The 22,360-nt window shown below is 42.9% G+C and overlaps 1 protein-coding gene across 5 annotated transcripts in view; it reads right to left on the bottom strand.

Annotated features, from left to right (window-relative positions):
* Window positions 1-22,360, bottom strand: part of Astn1 (astrotactin 1) — a 372,600-nt gene that overhangs the window by 195,435 nt on the left and 154,805 nt on the right. The window lies entirely within an intron of this gene.

Consider the following 22,360-nt stretch of genomic DNA (forward strand, 5'->3'; position numbering starts at 1 on the left):
ACACAAACCCCAGAAGAGGTCAGAGGTAGGAGGCAGAACAGAAGGTTTGGATGCAAACATAAGGAGATAGGACTTTCTTGTGGAAGGTGATGGAAAACTGCTGATTTTAAGTAGTGGAAGCAAAGAATGTGGGTAGGAGCCTGAAAGTAATCCTTGTGAGAAAAGCAAAAGGCTTGATGGAAAGGGGGCAGAGGCAGGGGAGAGAGGAGAGCTCCAAGTGATGCTGAAGAAGTAGCATGGTCAGTACTTGGTGCTGGATCAGATGTGAGGGTACAGGTAGAGGGAAAGCCCAGATGATAGCTAGGTTTCTGGTTTGAGCACTAGGTGGTAGTGGCTCCATTCGTGTGCCATGGAATCCAGTTTGTTCTTTGGATACATGCAGTTTGAACTGTTTAGGCTGGATGGGGATGAACTCATGAGAGGCAAGAAGGTAGAGATCTGTGTCTACTTTATTATGCCAAATACAAAGGGTCTTCAGAAATAGACTTAGGAGGTAACTAAAAGGGGAGTCAGCAGAAAAATGGAAGAGACGTGAACATCCAGAAAGGCCCTTTCAGCTTTCAGCTGCAGGATAAGCACAAGACAATGTCTCTACAAATTTCCTTCTGGAGGGAGCTGGCCAATCATCAGGAAAGTCTTGAGAGTAACATGGGTTTTCTTATTAATTGACTCCTGTGGGAAAGAAATAGGAGGAAAACAGAGAATAAAATTCTAAAACCACGGCTTTCTTAAATGCATTTATTTTAAAGTATAAGGAGGCCACCAAACTGAGGGACAGAGAAGTCAGGATAAGGACTTCAATGGCCCAGTCAGTCACTGGATACTAGCAGGCCACTCAAAAAGCAGTGGTTTCCTAACCTCAGTGTGTGAATCACCTACAGAGCTTTTTTAAAATGTGAATATTGAGGCCCCACTTTCGGAGTTTCTGAATCAGTAGGTGTGGGTGGGCTGAAGAATTTTCCTTTTAACAGGTCCTCAGGTGATACTGAACCTTACTTTGATTTGTATCATACTTTGAGAACCATTGTACTAGTAGTTTTAACCACCATTGGCCACCAGAATCACCTGGGGAGATTTTAACTCCTAGAAACTTCTGATAGAGTAGGTCTTCCATGGGGCATTGTAGGGAACAGGGAAAGGGGAAGTTATTAGAACCTCTACAGTCCTAGTCTCCCATGAGCCAGGACAGCACAAGGCAAATTAACTTATTAGACAGAAAAGACAGAAAAAAATGAGACTGAAAAGAAGCTGAGCTTTGGGCCTGATCGGTGCTGCTCTGAGAGGCAAAGATGAAAGCCTCGGAGCCTGCCACACCTTTATTCAGTACCTCAGGAGAAACAAATGTAACAGATGACTCAGGGCAGAGAGTTCAGTACATCAGAGAGTGACAAATGTAAAAGGTGACTCAAAGGGCAGCAAGGGCAGCGGCGAAAATCCTAGAACCATGAGGAACTATGCACATGAAGATTTTGTTCCTCCCAGGATGTCTTCAGCTGGTGTAATCTTGTCCTGGAGCATCACAGCATCACTGGACCATTGAGGTCTTAGCTGTGACCAGAGGCCAAAATGGAGCTATGTCTCGACATGCCACAGCTGGCCTGTAGGCAGGAGAACTAGGCCTAATCATAATTTCAGTTGTGAAATGATTTTTCCCCAAATTATGTGGAATTGCTCCTGACAGGGTATGGCCATAGACTTATTGCAATCTCTCCAAGGAGATTCCAGTGCCCTATCTGGTAGAGAACAGCAGCGTTACTTTGTACCTGGCCCTGTGATAGAAAACTTGGGGATGTAGCAGAGAGACCTTGCTTGGGCCTTCGGAGTTCACAATCCAGATAAATTTATGTAACATAAGAGGAGATGGACAGGTGGGAAAATGCAGGCTGAAGCTGAAGGGAAGCAGAATGCATGGATAATGACTGAGGTGGGATTTGCACAAGTAGACTAGACTAGAGAAGAGGTTTGGCTTTTCCAGGTTTGTAAATGGAGAAGAAGAGAGCAGCAATGATGTTGAGGTGGGTGAAGTTTGATGATAAAAGAGGGATGCTCCAGCCCAGGAGGAAAAGAGAGCCTAACAGTGGGTGAGAATGTGGTTTGAGTGGATAATGCAAGCATTCATGTGATGTGATGAAGCATTCACGTGATGCCCTAGGGCCATGGAAGGCAGAGGTGTGGTCCAGCTGCACGGGCTGGCAGGTGGCAGGTCAGGGGGCAGCGTGCGTGCCAGGCTGAAGGTCTGGGCCATGCAGGGAGTCATGAGGAGTCCCAGGGGAGGTCGTACACTCTCCCCAACATCCCCACTCTACTCGCTTCTCTGTCTCACAGCTAGGGTCTCCCCCTGAAAATCATCAGGACTCCCTACATTTTCTTGTTATTTTTCATGTAAAAGATGGGAAAAAGCAGTTCAGTGCCTTGCTCCTGTTAGACTTGCAGTAGATCTCAATCCCTTTTACTTATTTATGGCCCTGTTTTTCCCAAGTGCTTCTTTTCGCTGGTATGTTTGTAAACACCATTTTTATTCCTCTTAATCCTTTTGGCAGCATTAACTCATTCTGCACTCACTGCCCTTAACTCTCCCTATGAAGAACGCTGACAGACAGAGTTAAAATTCATCAAATAGTTTTGTTCTCTCCTAAAGCCTTTTCTGATTTGGGGCTTGGCGATATTTCCTTGCATAGTCCATTTTTTGCTGAAGGCAACTCGCACATCAGCTCAAAATGTGTTTTCAACAGTTCGGATCTTAGTGGCCTTGTGCTGAGTGTGCCCGACCCCACCACTCTCTGACCTTGGACTCTGGAACAGCGGTAGGGCAGCTTCAGGCCTCTGGACTAACAAAAGGTCTCAGATCCCTGTGGCTATCCCTCATGCATCTCCCACCAGCCTCAATTTCACTCATACAAATGACAGCTGCTGGGACTGCCACCCCTGGACTATGTGGCTGTGGAAGTGTCTGAACAGACCGTAATGCATTCTGTCAAGCCAACTGCAACCGGAGGTTTCAGGGAATCCAGTGATTGTAACAGCCCAGCCAGAAGCAAGACAGAGAAAGAGAGAGCAGCAGAGGCTCTCCTCAGTGCCTCATGGATGCTGTGAATGCTCTGCAATTTCTTGGGTCTTTTAGCATCCTCCAAGACGGGGTCTTTATTCTCCCTCCATACCACTGGTGCAGCAGCCAGGAACAAAAAGCCAAGGCTCAGTAATTGTTCAGACCAGACAGCAAGAAGAATGGAGTCTTCAAAAGTGCCATTCTGCAGCGTTTGGCTTTTGATTTCCTCTCTTGCTCCAATGTAAGTGATGGGGGATGGTAAGCAGTGCTCTGGGGAAAAGGGAAAGGGACCCTTTACCTCAGCTAGAACCATCCAGAAATGAAAACCATTGCCTTGTAAGGTAGTGTGGCTGCACTAAAATCTCAGAGGCTGGGCCCTTTTGGAAGTGTCGTGGAGATGATTACAGCCTCTAAACAAGCACTGGACTCTGTGAGATCCCGAAATCATGGGATTTGGAGACTGCATCCCTCACTGCAAACCTACTGCCACGAGCAGTGATTGCAAGCTTCTGTCCCCGGCATTTCACGGACCTCAGGGGATGGCATGCGAGCTGTATCCTAGGGCAGAGCATTCTATTTTGAGATGGTATTGAACATTCTTCTTTTTTGAAAATGCGAACTAAAATCTGCTTCTCTCTAACTTGTACCTATTATTCCTGGGTCTGCCTTTCTGGGGCAAAATAGATCAAATCTTACTTTGGTGCTGTAGTTGTTAGCATGTCCTCCCTTCACTTCTCCTTGGCACCAAATATGTCCAGGTGCTTCACTCACACCTGCCAAATGACTGGCCAGCATCTAGTCACTTCTGTCTGGAGTTCTCCGATTTGTCACCTGACCACTATACTTAGACCTTGATAAATCTAGGACTGATCAGTCCAGCCCACCCCGGACCAAGATTCACACAAGCTCCAGCCCGCCTCCCATCAACCTTTCCTGGACATGCTGGTCCTATGTGCATACCACTGAGCAAGGCAACCTTGGCTGCGGCTCAGAGAAGAGCTGTCACACTTCCTACAAGTCTCACACTTGGGGCAAGGGGCAGTGAGAGCAACACATTCTCACCACCTCACCCTTGCTTTGGGGATATTCTGGGGTACCGCAGGCATTCAGCATTCCCAGCAATGGGGGCACAGCTGCCTATGGACCAGCCTCAGGGCCTCTCTGGGATTTGTCTTCAGCAAGCTGCTTTGCCTAATGGAAGTTCCTTCTCAGGAAACCCGTATCAATGGCTTCTTGGCTGTGGGAAACAAAGGCTCAATCTCCTAGCCTCGATTTGGGACAACTCTGTGGCTCTATCCCAGCTCCAGGACTCCCAGAGGACCTGTTGAGGCCTCCCTGATTACTGTGGCCCACTCTGTGCCTCTCACTCCCCCCAGCACATGCTCTTGAGAACTCTGCCCAGTAAACCCCTGCCTGCAACTCCTGCCCCTGAGGTTATGTCCCAAGAAGTAGGCCCACTGCCCACCCTCCCCACCTCCATCCAGCTTTGGACAATACTGAGAAAGTAACTGGAAGATGTTACTCCTGCAAGAAGATCGTCCTCCCTCCTGCAAGTTCTCATCTTCTGCTTCAAACCCAGGAACTCTGAACTGTGGACATCTGTCTGTCCTGAAGGAACATCACCTGTTCCATCTGCATCAACGACTACTCCTCCCATTTCCCTCTCCTGGGCCAAACTGGGACTAGTTAACACACAGTCTTTCCTAGGGCCAGAAAATGCCAGTGGGAAGACTCAGAGCCTATTTGTCACTTACCAGTGAGGGACAGTGTCACTATGTCCCTCTGTGGTCTTTGTTTTCCCTGCTGTTCTGCATCCTCCTCTCCCATTGCTGCTCTGCAGTGTGGCCCTGACTGTGTGCTGCTGTGTGCGCATTTCTCCTCATGCCCAGCTGGGTTTTCCTTGCTTCCAGCCCTCCAGGCCAGTACAGCTTCCATTCTTTGTTCCCTATGCTTAGCCCTCACCACACCCCTCATGCTCACCTCACTCCTCTGTCCAGTGCTGAGAACCCTTCTACTTAAACAGGGACTGGCCCCGCCATCGCCCACCCTGTCACTCTGGAATAGGGCTTTTTGGGTGGAGAAATTTACCCTCCAACCATGCCCTTTCATCCTGGATGTTTATACTATCCTCTCTCTAGTTCAACTCATATTCCCATTGAAAGAGATGGCGCATTACTTGTCTTGCTACAGAGATGACCGACTGACTCCACCTACCTACCAACCCTGAGAAACTCAGCAGGCCCACAAGCACGAGGATCCGATTGAGGGGCTTTCAGAGGTGGCAGCTGAGTACAGGTTCCCAACACCGCCCCAAAGCTGATCCTCCAGCCTATTATCTTGTCCCTGGAAGGACTGTCCACTTTTATGAACATCTTCGAGATTATTTTATTTTTACAGATTCATCTTCCACCCGTTGCTCTTAACATGTGCGCTCACTGTGGAGAGAAGAATCAGGAAGATGACAGAACAGTGGCCAGGTCCAAACAGGAAATTAGGATGGCATTCCCAACACAGGAAATAGCTTCTAATCACTTCGTAAGAGGGAGCAGAAATCCTGTCTTTTAAAATGTGGTAAAGTAATACAGAATACTAACACTGACAGAAAAGCAGCCATCTTGACAGATTAGGATATTTATACCCGATTTATGTGTGTGCATTGCTGAGGGGAGGTGGTGGGGATTAATAGACAAGTTGGACGTAACATATTAAAGGTGTGGAGAACCTGAAGAAGTTCTCTGCCTGTCTGCTGTCAGAATGAAACAAAACTAGTCCAGGAATAGGGAGAATGAGATGGCTCAAAATGTATGTTTTCTACCACTCCCATATCCATTATGCCACCAAGGCACATCAGTTCTCTCTTCGTATCATTCAGTGTAGCCTCATGTTTAAGTATGTTACTTGAGGAGCCAGTTTATCTGAGCTTAAAACCTGGCTCTGACAGGTCACCTGGGTGATGTTGAGTATATTTTACCTCTGAGTCTCATTTTTTCTTGTGTAAAACAGTGATGATCATATTCATCTCATTGGATATTACTGATGACATAGTATCTACCTCACAGAAGCCTTGGACAGGTTGAAAGGATTAATAAATATAAAGTGCTTGTAGTGGAAGGTACATGATAAGCACTGAGGAGGTGTCTGCTATTATTATCATCATTTCCTAGTGCAATTGCCTCCTACTTTGGCTCTTGGATTGCTGATCTCACAATAATCAAATTCACAGTTCTGCAATGGGGGAGAGATTTCTATCCCCTCTCCTGATTGAGCAATGTCTGGAGAAACTTTCGATTGTTCAAAATTTGGGGGTGGAATGTTCCACATATGTAATGTGGAAAGGTCAAGGCCCCCGTTATACATCCTACAATGCCCAACACAGCCTTAAACCAAAGAATTACCCAGTCTTACACCCTACAGCAATAGTTCTGGGATTGAGAAATTCTGATCCAACATGGAAGTTGTTAAACTTTTTCTGAAATAAGCTGGACAGTAAATATGTTTGGCTTTGTAGGACATCCAGCCTCTATATAACTGTGCCATATATAACAGCAACTAGATGACTCTGCCATTATTTCAGGAAAGTAGCTAAAGACAACACATAAATGAACAGGTATTGTTATGTTCCAATAAAACTTATTTACAAAAACAAGTGATAGGCCAGATTTGATCTAAGGCTAGCAGGAGCAGATCCCCGATCTAATGCTTTGGGTACCTTCCTATAATACTATCTTTATCACTTCCTCCTAATAGACTTTATAGCTCCCTACTTCCTACTCTGTAAAATCAAGCCCCTTGTTTGGAATTCAGAGCCTTGTGAAGTCTGGGTGTCTTTCTCCCCTTACACTCCCACTTTTCCTGTCAGACTCCTGAATAAGCCATGTGGGTGTTCTCCTCTTGTCCTGTACTCTACCCAAAGTAATTTCTCTCCATGCACACCCTCCAATTCCCAGACTGTGTTCTTCCTTCTTTCCTCCCTCCCTTTCAACTGATGTGTCTGATGGAGGAAGGAGCAGTTGGAAAGGCATCGGTGATATTTCCAGGCAGTGAGTTCATTCTCCAGTAGGACAACAGCTCTGTCAAAAGAACAAAGCAGCTAAGTGTGAGAGGTACTCCTGAGGGCAACAGAAAGGATTTGGTGACTAACAGGATGTGTGAACGGGAGGGGGGAGGGTATGTGTGAGGGGTCTACGGAGTGACTCCAAAGTTTCTCATCTGGAAGAAAGAAGGGTTGACCATAATAGCTGTTTCTTTGTTTGTGGTACTGGTGGTTAGGGGTTGAATTCATGGTCTTGAAAATGTTAAGAAAGTGCTCTATCACTGAGAAATATCACCAACCCTGACGGTGCTTTGTATAGAGGCCAAGAATAATGGCAGTTAGAACAAGTATCAAAGTGGGTGTAGTAGACTTCATGCTCAAGTCTGGACAGGTTAATCTGAGAGACCTATAGCAAACTCACTAACAAATATCCACTGGCACTTGGAGATGGAGACATGAAAACATGAAAAGAGAGCAGGACTGGAGATAAAGTTGTGGAAAAAAATAAGCATATAAATCATGGTCAAGACTATAGGACGTGAGATTGCCCAGCGGAAATCCATAGTCTGATCCAACTGTCATGGCAAAGCATCCAAGAAGTGGAAGGTATTATGGAGAATATCACTGAAAAAATCTTCTCTTTCAAATCCTCAAATGTACATTGTCTAGGACGGATTTATCGTGGTAAAAGCTGAAGGTTAAAGTCTCACTTCAGGTTACTTTCAAATTAATACATATTAAAAAAAACAAACAACTCATCCCCAGATGGTAACAAAGCAATGTCCCAATGAATTTCTGACTCTTTCAAAAGAATTTGGTACTGGACTGAAACCTATAATCTATCCAAACCTAAAGGGTTTTGGAAGCCTGCAGCTCATGTCAATTCCACCCTTGGATGTGAAGCTCAGTAGCACCACTTATTCTGTAAAGAAACCTAAGAAACAAATCACTTGACTCTCTACTTTTCAAAGACATTTTGGTTTAATGATCTTAAAATTTTTTCAGAGTTGCATCTAATAATTTTATGTGTATTCATATGCCTAGCACCCAGTACCAGGTCATGACGTGAATGCAAGGGCAATTTGAATAACTCACTGATAGAGGAAATCAAGATTCAGCCTGAAAATGCATAGCCCAGATGGAACTAAATGTTTGTACAAATACACACAGTGTTTTGTGTGCTCAAATGAAGTTAAAATGATTGATTTCATGTGTAAGGAACATTGGCCATGATAGTCACTCTTTTGTTAAAATTGCAAGGCTCTGAATGGGGTTAACATCAAGTCTAAATATATGAAATGTCTACAATTATTCTGGATGACTTAATAGGCTGAAACTCCGAAGTAGAAAGGAGTATTCCCCCAGTTTTGATTTGTCCTGGCCCTTTATGGAACTGGATTTGGGGGCATAAACTAGATTTGCTACTATTTTACTCCAAAGGGCTGTAAATGTGATAGCAAAAGAATATTATAAGAAGGTTCATTGTGGTGTTTGAGATTTGTGTTACCTTCTGATTGACTCTAGGTTTAGGCATTCAATTTATTTTTATTTAGCAACTTTTTATCCAGCTGTCAAAGGCATTAAATCTAATCACTGCCACTTTCTTTAGAGAACAGTAACCTCTGTAAGGAGATATTTTTCCTCCTTTTCAGTGGTGGGAAAAGAGCCAATTAAGATTCATCCTGCAGAGGTACAATGGCTGAACAGACAAAACATAAACCTAGCAACTCCATTAAAGTTTTGCATTCATATCCCAGAAAAATGAAATAGGGAAGATGATGTCAGTCAGTCGAGGTCTCGGAGGTTCACCTTCTCTGTTTAAATGAAGAGCATATGTGGCCCCCTCTATCTCGCATATTTCCTCTCCCTTCCCACAGAGTTCAGGAGAGGAGGAAGAAGAAAAAAGAAAAGAAAGGGTTAGCCTGGACCATGATTTTTGCCAGTAATGGACGAATAATGGCTCATTCCAGGAAGACAGAGAAAATGGGCTAAATTAGAAAACATTTCACAATGCTGGGCCTCGCTATCAAGTTGAGCCAAACTCAATCCAGCACAGCAATTTCCCACCTCCCAACTGTTTCTGCTTGTGCTCAAAGCTCCAATTATATCAGCCTGAATGCTTCTCGTAAGACTACTGCTTCTCTTGTCCGCCTTCCCCTGCTCCCATCTTGAGCTCTCTGGCTCCAGAAGGGAGTTTTGACTGTCAGTGGATTTGGGCTTCCTTCCCTCCTTTAGTTTTCTTGAGCTGCCTCTCTTTTCTCCTACTTCCTTTATTAAAAATGCTAATGCTACCATTTTCTGCCTGGATTTCTGACAAATGCAGTAAAAAGGAGCTGAGGATGGGAGGGAACTTGAGAGCTGGGATGATCTGAACCAAGGAGCAGCTTTTTATCTGGCTGTCCCTCAGCTCTGCTCACATCCCAGCACTCGGTGCTTACACAGCAGGGGGCTGGGGGAGGAGGAGGCTGGGGATTTTTTTTTTCCTTTTAAAATTGTAACCCGCTAAAAAGAGAAAATGCTGTCCTTGTAACTTTGGCAGGGACTTTCAGCCTTTGTTCTATTTGTCAGTATAGCAAATTTCATCTTCTATTTTGGAGAAAGAGAGTGGAAGAGAGGCCTGGAAACCTGGAATATACAAGGTACTACAGAACGACCAGGAGAAAGATGAGGATGAGAGAGACTCATTGTGGGAATGAAAGGAAGTCCAGAGGGAGCTTGCTTGAGGAGATGGTGGCAGAAAAGAAGTAAGACAGAAAAGGGAAAATGAAAGGAAGAGGCTAAAATAGATATAAATACACAGAGTGCAAAAATCTAGAAAAGGTAAAGAACACAATAGAAGAAAAATGAAAAAAGGTACATCTGTTAAAGAACAGACAAATTGCAAATAGGAAAGATCACCTAGGTAATCCCCAGGGGCCAGAGTACCACACCCTTAGGCATTTTGCCCATTGCTGATGCAATCCAACTTTGCATAAATTAGGAAAAACTGAGCCCTCCGCTGCCCCTGCTCCTCCCACCTCCCATCTAATAAATATCAAAGTCACATTATCAGCCTAAATTTTTCCTTTCTTCCTCTTATCCTGTTTCCTGGCGATATAGCCTAAATAACTTCTCCAGCCTGTCTTGTGACATTTTTATCATTTAGATATTAATAGAGCATGGCCACAACTCATTCAAGTGTGCTTAACCCAAATTATCCATCCCATGTTTGCTCTTTTCATCTCTCCCTGTAAGCCAGTCCCTTTGCCCCCATAATTAGTTTTGGTTCTCTTCCCGAAAGTCTCTCATTTCTCTCTACTTCAGGTAATAAAACACCTTCAACATTTTGACTGTGAAAATTATAGAAGCTGTAATGACTGGCTGACCAAAGCTAGGAGGCAAGAGAAGTACAGAAGAGAGGAAATAATGCAGAACTAAGTGCTGGAAGACCTGATCCCTTGATAATTCAACACTAATCAGTTGTGTGACAGGCCTAGATTGTAAAACAGGGTGGATTATTGCTGAAGCCACTTTGAGCTCTGACAGTCTAAGATCTGATCATCTTTCATTCTACAGTCAGGCAACATCCTGGAGAAAAGGGTTTCAGAACCAGGCAGTCTTGGCCTCAAATATTGCCTCCACACCTTGCAAGCCACTTAACCATGTAGACTGACTTAACCATGTAGACTGATCTTAGTACCTTCAAAGGTAAGCTTGGGGAAATAATGCCACCCTTATTAGGGACACTGTATGAAGTACAAAGAGGTCCTCAAACTTGCTTGGATCATAGCACCCAAAGTGATGCACTAGTTTTCACAGCTTCCTTATACCACATGAAATATCTGCAAGTTGCATTTATTAAGTAGTTAATATGTACTCACATCTGAACGACTTGGTAGTCATTAGAAAAAGAGCAATAACCATAAATTGAAAGTAGTCAGCACGGTATCTGACAGATACTGCTATTTCCCTTGACAATATGAAACATCTCCCAGAGCCCCTGTGAGATTGCTGTTGTGCCTAAGTCCCTTGGTTCATAGCTGGGAAGAATGGAAGCAAAGAGTAAGTAAAATTCTTTGTCAGAACAGAGTAAGCATACAACAAATGGCAGCTATTTTCTGCTACTAATGGGAACATTTCCCAGCATCCAAATTGCACCTAAAGAACTGAATTAAAGTTGATCCCATCCAGACTCATTTGCTTCTCCATAGTGTTCAAAGTATAGGTTTCAAGGACATGGAAGAAAACTAAAGAAGTGACCTCCTGTGTTGGATCCTGTCTTTAAGAAAAAAGACTTAAATTTTGAACACTGTGAACAAGATTTATAAGGACAACATAGGGGTGAGAATTCTGCTTGCAAATTCATTAAGGATCCCTAACTGGACATTCATGGCTAGTGACAGAAGGAAGCAGGCTAGATGGAGACGACAGCACTGTCCTCAACAGTCAGGATGTAAATAGCAAAAGAAACTCTTGTCTCCAGTAAGTTTTGACATTCCTTTTAGGACATTTTCTATTCCAATCTCTGTTTCTATGTATTACTTTGGTGGAGGGGGAAAAGGCAGGGAGACACTGAGAGAGTGAAGAAAATTCCTATTCTTCCCACTCTGAAAATGAAAACAGAAACTATCAAAGATCTAGCACTAGATTCACTGATTCTGTCCTTAACTTAAGGTTCAGTGAACACTGCTATGGGTTGAATTGTGTGCCTCCCCTAACCTACAATTCATATATTTAAGCCTCAAGTTCCCCATGGGACTGTAGTGGACGTAGGGTTTTTAAAGAAGTGATTATGGTAACATGAGATCATAAGGGTGGACCTCGATTCTATAGAGCTAGTGTCATAAAGAGAAAAGGAGACAACATCAGATCTCCCTGTATCAGGTCAAGACACACTAAGAAGAGGGTCATCTGCAACTCTGCAAAAGGACCCTCAGAAGCACATTCATCTTGGGCTTCCAGTCTCCAGGAAACAGAAGTTAACCTATTCAGTCTGTTGTATTTTGTTACAGAGACCTAGCTGACTGACACAGACACTTGCCATATGACTGAGAAAGTTAAGTGTCACAAGAATAAAACCAAAAAGGGTACAGATCTAACCTTAAGTTGATAGTCCAGTGGGAAAACCAAAGGAGCCCCAATGGTTGTGCCGACTTGAACTTTCATTTGGCTATGGATCTCTAGGGAAGAATCTTTTACACTGTTATGACGGAGACAAGGAGCAGAACAGAAGCAAGAATGTCCTGAGAAGGCTTTTGGGGATAGGCGTAAGAAGTAAGTGGGAGGAGGATGATACCCTTACAGCTGTTGTGTTCTACAAGCCTGGAAACCTAAAGCCATGTGGTTTCTGCCAGTGTTTACCAACGGTACCTTTTGGATCAGCAACCAGAGTGGTGGATCAAGCTTTTAATCTTAATTGCTTTGCTTCCCTATTCTCCTCCAAATATCTAGTAGTTATTCTGTGAACACTCCCCTTTGAGAAATCCAACTATTATAAAGCCTAGTGCATCCACCTCACCAGCGTGTCACCTTGGCATTCTGCCATGGGGACAGGCATGGTCCTATTGGTGTTAATGCTCTGGGGACCGGGACTGCTTCAGGACCACTCTATCTTTCTCTACTGCACCTATTTGAATCACTCTTCAGAATGGTTCCTTCTCATTCGTTTATTGATTATGACTCATCTACTCACTCACTCATTCACCCCAGAAATATTGACAGCTGGCCTCCAACTTTCTTATATCCAATTCTCTTGAATCCTGTACATCAGGAGTCCGAAGCCCCCAGCCTGTTAGGAAGGAGGCCACACAGCAGGAGATAAGTGGCAGCTAGTGAGCAAGCAAAGCTTCATCTCTATTTTCAGCTGCTCCTCATCCCTGGAATTACACCTTGAGCTCCACCTCCTGTCAGATAGGGGGCTACATTTTCATAGGAGCATGAACCCGCTGTAAACTGTGCGACTAGAAATCTAGGATGTTAGGATGTCGGTTCCTTTGCATCAAACTTCAGCAGAAGTTATATGACCTCAGGTATTCAGGCTTGCAGAATGCAAGAGCTATCAGGGTATGTTTATCTCCACCTAGATTTCAAAGGATTCTGTGGTCTACCTGGCAGTGCTTTCAGAGACTTGTCATAGAAGCAGAGTCCCTGCTAGGAAAATGCTTAATGGGGTGGGACACACTCAAGATGTCAGAACTATAGAGCTACCACTTTGCAATGCCAGCCTGATGGAGAAGCAGACAGAAGCCTCTAAATCCAGAGAACTGCAGTGTGGACTGAGCCTAGCAAAGCCATAGGGGTGGAGCTGTTAGAGGCATTGGGAGTCAAGGCCCCAGTGCTGTGAGACATAGAGTCAAAGGAGATTCTTCACCAGCTTTAAGACTTAATATTGTTTTCCTTCTTGGGCTTTGGACTTCCTTGGGACTATTATCTCTCTTTTCTTGTCTATTACTTTCTTTTGTAATGTAAATGTCTATTCTGTACCTGTCCTACCACTGCATTTCGGGAGGAGATAACTAGTTTTGATTTCACAGGTTCACAGCTGCAGGGACTTTACTTCAGGATGAATCACGCTTTGAGTCTTAAACATATCTGATTCCAATGAGACTCTGGTCTTTGGACTTTTGAGTTGATGCTGGAATGAGTTAAGATTTGAGGACCATTAGGCAAAATGAATGCACTGTTTTGGAGGTGGACATGAGTTTGGGGGTATGCTGTAGTTTGAGTGTCCCTTCAAAACTCATATCGAACTTAATCACCATTGTAACAGTATTAACAGGTGGGACTTTTAAGGGATGATGTCATAAGGAGTCTGCCCTCAGGAATGGATTAATGTGGTTGTTCCAGGAATAGGTTAGTTATCTCTAGAGTGGATTTCTTATAAAAATGAGTTGGCCCAGGTGTTCTCTCCATGTCTCATGCATATTCACTTGCCCTTCTGCCATATTGTGACACAACATGGATGCCCTCGCCAGATGCTAGTACCATACTCTTGGACTTCCCAGCCTCTATGGCCAAATAAACATCTCTTTTTATCGATCATCCTGTCTGTGTTAATTTGTTACAGCAGCAGAAAATGGCTTAATGGAGCCGGTTTATACTACGGCACATCTTGTTTATCCAAACTTGTCCTCTTGAAAAGCTGGGCCTTGCCTAATGATATACACCTTGCATTTGCTTTTCCTTCTTCTTGTCTTTTGCCCTTGAGTGCCTGGAACTCTATTTCTTTACAAGCCATTAGCATATAAGCTCTGTTTCTAGGGTACTTAGTCTATGGCGGTCTATACACAGATGGCCCCAACTTAACAGTGGTTTGACTTACACTATTTTGCAATAGAAAAAAATGCAATATGCATGCAGTAGAAACTGTGTTTTAAATTTTGATTTTTTTCTTGGACTAGTGATATGCACTGTGGTAGTCTCTCAGACTGATGGGCAAATCCACAGTTCCCAGTCGGCCATTCAATTCCAAGAGTAAACAACCAATACTCTACATTGTACTATGTTGCTAAGTTATGATTTTCAGTAGGTTGGGTGTACTAATTTCATTTCTGACATATAATACTTACATATAATACTGACATATAATACTTATGATAGGTTTATTGGTATGTTACCCTACCAATTTCCCACTTCACTTTCCTCCATTGTAAAAGTAGTAGTTCTTATTCATAAAGTTGATGTGGAGATTAAATGAATTAATATTAAGTGTTTCAGACAGAGTCTAGCATATAATAAGCCCTAAGTAATTATTGGCTACTATTATCTCTTTTTTTCCAGATGCTTAACACAATCCTTGAGATTTCAGTAAATTTTTTAAATGAATAATGACAGATGTACCCTACTTCAGTGGCACTTGGAAGATAGATGAGTTGACTCAGGAAAGAATACCATGTCAAACAATAAATATAAAAACATTGATTTCTTTTGTGGATGGAGAAACTTAACTACTAGGAAATATACTGAGAAAATCACACAGACATTTGATAGACCTTGTGTACATAACCTCATAGGCAACTATTCATTTACTCATTCAGTGAACGTTTTTATTTAGTTCTTACTAGTGGATGTGAAAGGAGATATTGCAGAGTTACAAAAACAAAAAGGAAAATATTGAACTTGAAGCTTGGTATAGTAGGGGCAAGAGTAGATAAATGAACAGATTATTGTCGTTATTAGATCATTATAATTATGGTTTAAAACAATGATAGAAATATGTAAGGACGGCACAGGATAATGGAAAAGAGCAATTTTGTAAAGACCAAACAGGATTTGAAGGATATCTTGGAAAGGGTACCTGGATGCAGACTTAGGAAGGAAAGGGAAACCCACAGAAGTTTGGGGTTGGAAAGAGACAGTAGCAAAAGCCATTTCAGACACTGTATACCCATAAGCAAACACAAAGAGACATCATATGACATAGTGCATGCCCAGGCTCTCTGACAGACTCACTGCCATTGGAACATAAAACTCCAGGCAGTGACTGGAGATGAGGGGGCTGAAGAGGCTGACAGGAGCCAGGTCAGAATGAGCTTGTAGGCCATTTAGGAAGCTCCAGATTTATTTCCTGTAGGGCCATACAGATCACTGGTGAATTTTTGGCAGGGTGTAAAAGAAGCCGATTTTTTAGATGGATTTTTGGTTGCTGCAGAACAAGACTTGAGGATAATTAATGGAGCAGAGGGCCAGGTGAGAAACCTATCTTGGTGGTACAATGGGAGATAAAGAGTCAGCCTGAAAGCTGTCCTGAGGGATGCAGATGAGTCTGTGTGCAAGCATACGAGCCACCTTGATGAATGCTGTAGTGAAAAAGAGGGGATGGTCCATGCTGAACCTCAGCAAGACTCCCTAGACCTCTGGATTCCAAACCAGCCCCCTCCTGCTCAATAATTCCAGCTTCAGCAACTGGTTCTCCAGAGATAGAGCAGGTTGGATTCATCTAGTCAGAATGCTTGGATTTCAGTGCCAAAATCAGAGGGTCTAAAATAAACGGCTTTGTTAAACATTATTTCATTCACAATAGCTTGGAAGGAGTCAAGAAACAGAAAGTCAGATATAATGATACTCCCAGCTCCATCTCATACTAATTATCAAGTACATTCTCAACATCTAGATCCTCAGAGCCAGTTTCTTTCTTTTGCCAACCCCATTCCCATAATGCCTTAGAGTACCAACTAGAACTTTAACCATGCCCTACATTGTACATCCCAGAATCTAGCACATTTAATTCCTAAATTGGTTGAAGACTAAAAGAATGAGGAGAGGGTTTATGATAGCATCACCAGTCTTCTCCCTGGGCCTCAGTTCAAAGGAATTAAGGTTCAGGGCCAGAGGAGAGAACAGCAGACTTAATGCACATTCAGGCTCTCCTCTCCCTCTCTCTGCAATCCTCTGGTGCACAAGGGCACAGCAGGGGTTGCTGGGAAACAGAGTCTTTGATGATGTGCACTTCCTACTGTGAAGACTAATGACTTCAAAGAGGGCATCCCGCCATGCTGGGGTCTTCTTTGGAAAATCTGACTGCAGTGTAATTAGGCAAGAAGCTCCAGTTCAGGCTACTGTGCCCAACAATACCCTCCTTTGCTCAGTAAAAAGAACAATTTGGGGAAGGGAGAGACAAGGCTTTTGAGGAGCAGCAGTGTCTTTGATGCAGGCAGAGAAAAGAAAAAAAGTTAAAAACAAACCAAACAAAAACCCAGCCTGGCCAGTGACTGCTGGCCAGTGGTCAAATTTGAAAGTTTTAAATAATGGAAGCAGGACCTTCTTCCTGAAAACCTTCTCCCTGGTGGGTGTTTGGATCCCTCATAATAGATTTACTGATTTGTAGAGGACAAACCATTCTATTCCATGGCCACCTGTTATTACCAAGCACCCTCCCTGAGCCAGACACTCTCACTCTGCATCCCAAAATAAAAATTGCATCTCTACTGAACATGCGCACACTTTTTCCTTGTTATTATTCCTTGAACAATATAGTGTATAACTGTTTACATAGGATTTGCATTGTACTAGGTATTGTAAGTAATCTAGAGATGATTTAAAGTATACAGGAGTATGTGCATAGGTTATATGCAAATATTACGCCATTTTATAGTAGAACTTGAACATTCCTGCATTTTTCTAAGGAAGGGTGTAGTTATGGGAACCAATTATCTGTGAATATTGAGTGATAGCTGCACTCATCACTACAACTCCAGGTGTTACTATTACGGCTCCTAGTTCTCAGGGGAGGAAGTTAAGGCTAAAACTGCTTAGGTAATCCTCCCAAGGGAAGTAGGTAGCTAATAAGTCATACAGCCAGGATTGGGATACAGGATTTCTGCTTGTAGAGTTTTAACCCTTATGTTCTGCTGGCTCAGATCCTTACAGTTGTAAGTCTTATCTCTAAAATGCATTAGACCATTCGGTGATAGTTAAAAAGGGTGCCTGGTACTGAGAAGATCACAAGTAGAAGTGACATGTTGTAAGCATTATCAAGGCATTCATTCCTTCATGCTTCCAACATAAATATCTTCACTGTAAATCTGTACATCATAATGCTGGAAATCCCACCAGTAGCAATTATTCAATTTGTAACAAATCCTTATTATGTGTGCTTGAGAATGAGTCTCAAAAATAAGCCTCTGCACCAAAAGTCTTATAGTCTAGCAGAGGGTCAAGACAAAGGTCAGAAACAGCACAGGGCTAATGTGGCAATGGTCACAAGACAGTCTCAGGCCTGAGGCGGCCAAAAGCAGAAAGAAGGCCTCTAAGTGGGAAGTCAGAGAAGGGTTAAAGAGAAGCAGCAATTTGGGCTGGCCTTGGGGACTAGCTGTGGCTCACCTGGTGGGTACCGGAGAAGGAAATTAAGGGGGAAGAAGCAACCTGGGCAAAAGTGAAGAGGGGGTAAAGAGGCCAATACCAAGCCATTCACTAGGGCTGGAAATGAAAGTTTGTCTGTCTTCTGGGGCCTCAGGTGCCAAGGGGACATAGCCTGAGAGCTCATGTGGCACTTCTGTTCGTCCTCATACCTCACACAGACCACCCCATCTCCTTCTGTCCCTACTGTGAGCTCTTGGGCTGGGCATGGACCTCTGTGTGCCACAGCTTCCTCGTCTGCAACATGGAGGAGCAACTGATCTCATAGATACCCACGAAGCATTTGAAAGAATGCCTGTCACGTAAAAGCACATGCTCAATATCACCTATTACTATTTAGACAAGGTAACAGACATTAAGCACCTAGAGTAGTTCATCACTCATGAGGGCAGCCCATGACAGTGTTTGTCTCCCTTCCTTACTTTTAAAAAAATTTGAGACAGTCTTTAAGTTGCTCAGGTTGGGTCAAATCTGTGATCCTACTGCCTCAGCTTCTCGAATGCCTAGGTTTACAGACATGCATCCCTGTGTCTGACTTCCCATCTCACTTGTATAGGTGCTGTGCACACCAAATACTCCCCCAAATGTACTTCATTGATGCCCACAGATGTTTATCCCTCTGCGTTGAACTCTTCCTCTCTACAGGTCCTTTCAAAATACAAATGTGCCCAGGCCTTGGGAACCATGTAATGGCTGATGGTGGAGAGAAGAGGATTGCATCAGCTCAGTGCCCCAAAGCTGAAGAACCCAGGTGGCTGGTTGGAGCCTAGTCTTGGCGAGAGTCCTCTACCACCTGATCCCTGTGCAGCCAGGCAGCTCAGCTGTCTTCAGAGGAGGGGAGAAACAGGGAGATCAAGGAATAAAATAAAGGGCTCAAACCACCCACAAATCTGCTTATCCACAGAGTATTCTGCTTTCCTCATCAGATAGCATCTTGGGAGTTTAGTGCATAGACTTGGGTCAGACTGTGAGGAGGGGAATCCCAATTATACTCACTACTGCAGGTGCAACCTTTGGGGAAGGTATTGCACTTCTCTGAGTCTGAATTTCCTGAATTATAAAGAGAGCATAACCACAAAGTTGATTCAAATCTATAGAGCTCTTAGAAAAGTGTCAGGCACAGAGTAAACCATCAGCAAATATTAGCTATTATTATTATCTTTACCGTCACTTATTGAGTAAGAACCCATAGAGGGTCCTGTTGCTGGAACTCTTCATAAGGCAAGACTTTAGGTGAGAAAACACTCCATGGCCTGAAAGAAGAAACTCCCTAAGAACCACACACCAGATGTGGAGGCAAAATCTCAACAGCTTTGCATCTCCAAAGAAAGACAATAGATCACATTTTAAAAAGTTTAAAAAGCCAGGGATTTAGCTCAGTGGTTTCGTCGCCTGCTGCGCAAGCACAAGGACCCAAGTTCGATCCCCGGTACCAAAAAAAAAAAAAGTTTAAAAGGCTGAAAAGATGTCTAAGAGCTAGAATTATTGGCTAATAAGATTGAGCCCCGACAAAGCTGATGATTCTTTCTGCTGCCATGTCTTGGTGGGCATCTCAAAGGACGACACAAAAGTCATCTTCCTTGATTTTCGAAAAGCATTCACTCACTGGATTAGAAAACATTGAGCACCTATTCTGAGCCAGACACTTGGCGAAGTCTTTTATGTGAACTAGATGGAAATATATTGAATGACTGTACATTTGATGAATTTCTGTGTGGTTAAATAATTGTAGCCAAGATGTTTTAAAGAAGGGATCAAGGCTGACCTGCAGAAGGTCTCTACCAGGAGTAAGGCCTAAACTTGCTGCTTTAACAATTGTATCACTGACCTGGAGAAGAGCATCTGAATATGTGCCTTTCTCCCTTCTCCATGGGGGACATGTTCCAAGATCCCCAGTGGAGGGACAACGATTTAGCTCAGTGGTTCCGCCGCCTGCCTCGCAAGCGCAGGATCCCGAGTTGGATCCCCGGTACCAAAAAAAAAAAAAAAAGATCCCCAGTGGATGCCTATAACTGTGGATAGTATCACATCCTACATGTAGGAAGAGATTTTCTATACATGCATGATAAAACAGATAAAACAGACAGCTTTCACCTATTTACTCAAAGAATGCACTTTATAATTTCTCTTAATTCAAACTGCCGGCATCACTGCTCTTAAATTGTGAGATGAACAAATGAAATAAAGATTATGTGAACACAAGCACTGAGGTAAAATGCCAGTGGTCTGATAAATAAAATGGTTACTAAGTGAATGCGTAAATAACTAGAGTATTCAGCATGGATACTCAAGACAAAGAGTGATTCACAAGCTGGAGGAAACAGAATACATGAGATTTTATCATACTACCAGAATGGTGTGCAATTTTAAATTTAAGGATTATTCCTAGAATTTTCATTTAATATTTTCAGTCATGGTTGACTGCAGGCAACTGAAGTTTTAGGAAGTGAAACCATGGATGGGAGAGAACAGCTGTAAATTCGCAAGTAACAGAAAATAGAAGGGATTGCTAATATATAGGATAACAGAGTCAAGATTCAAAGGATTTCAATGGGCTACAAGCTACAATTTCATAGGACTTTATAAAAAGTCCTACATTTATGTTAAGACAACTGACTGTAGTCTTGAATATACTTGCTCTTTCTGACAGCATTCCCTATAAAAATAGTTTTCATTGAATACAAACTCATATAAGAAGACACCATGATTTTTCTCTTAAAGAACTTCACCTAAGTGTAATTTAGAATTCATTAGTAGAAAGTACAGGGCAAGAAACAGGTATGATTACTTCTACTGAGCTATTTAATCAGTGCTACATAGCATAGTCTAAAAGAGCATAATGACAAATTAGATGCAGGAGACAGCTATTTGGATCTTTAAGAGATTCAGGAAACTTTCAGCCTAAAGAAAACTTGAAGGAATTAAGTACATTGAGAAGTGAAGGCTCAGAAAAGAGATCATCCCATACACAATTATCTGAAACATTAACATGTGGCCAGTCAGGTGGTATTTGTTCACAGGCATCAATTCCACACTGTACAGAAGAATAGCATATTTTTCTAATTCGTATAAAGGTACCATGTTAACTAGCAGTACTACCCAAGGAAGGAGGAAAACAACATATTCCTTATTATTCCAAAGGATAGAGCTCATCAAACAGGTGGAAGTGGCAGGAAAACTTGTTTTGGTTCAGGCTTAAGATCTATCAAAGAATCTGCATGTCAACATTAAAATAAGCTGTTTCTGCAAACAATGTAGCCCCCATCACTGAATGTTCAAATAGCGGCTAGGAGGCCATCTGTTAAAAAGACTCGGAGAGATTTCTATCTTGGGTGGCAGGTTGGATAATATGACCTTGATGTGGGCTTCCAACGCTGAGTGTCTAGAATTGTCAGTGATTCAACTGATAACGCCACTCTCACTTCCTAAAATTCTAAAATTTAGTAGGTTTTTATTTAAGATTTGTATTTAGGCTCAGAAAAAGAGGCCTAGGTAAGTCCTGCCCAAAGCATCCCAAACTTAGTAATATTTGGAAGACAGTCACCAGGCATTGCTCATGAAGAACTACTGAAGGATGGAAACATTCCTTCCTTTATTTGACATTTATTGAGCACCTAGCATGCTCCAGGCAGTGATATATAAGACATTATTTGTACCTTTATGGAATCGATATTCTTGTGGTAGGTTGTTCTAAATTCAAGTGTGAAACTGATGTTATCATCACAGAGAACATAAATGAGACCATAACCAACACAAAACGTCATCAGTGAGAATATTTACTGCCACTACATGCTGAGTACTTACATCGCTTACATACTATTATAGAGTGCTACACATCTTGTTTAGGTTTTTTAAAAAAATTGTCCTTATAACAACTCTATGACATAGGTAATATTACTCTTATTATTAATGATGATGAAATTGAGGCTTAAAGTTTACAGCTAGTCAACAGTACCGGGCTTTTAAGAAGCAATGAAATCTGAGCCCAATCTGTCTCACTCCAACTCTGTGCTCTTCCCATCATGCTCTGCTGCCTCCCATAAAGACACAGTGTGAGCAGACGAGGGCACAGGCAAGCTCAGGGACAGAATGCCTACCCGGCATGCACAGCCCCTGGGTTTGATCCCAGCATCACACGCACACGAAATGTGAGCCGCTGAATGGTCACCCTCTTGGAAATGCAGGGTACAGTCTCCTGGCTAGAGGGAACTGGCCACAAAAACCCTCTTTGGGGACTATGGTTCTTTTCTTGTGTCTGGAACTCTAAATGTTGCTGCAATATTCAGTGGGTTCACCTGTAAAATGGGGACAATAACAGTTCCCACTTTATAGGGTTGAAATGAGAATTAAATGTGTTGGTACAGGGAAAGGACTTAGAAGAGTGTTGGTGCATGGGAAGGACCAGATAAATGTCAGGTTTGTCACTACTGCTATTACTCTCACTA

This window comes from Heterocephalus glaber, unplaced genomic scaffold (assembly GCF_053883595.1).
Source record: "Heterocephalus glaber isolate CG9 unplaced genomic scaffold, H.glaber_assembly_v1.0 deba00001600, whole genome shotgun sequence".
In the NCBI taxonomy this organism is placed as follows: Eukaryota; Metazoa; Chordata; class Mammalia; order Rodentia; family Bathyergidae; genus Heterocephalus; species Heterocephalus glaber.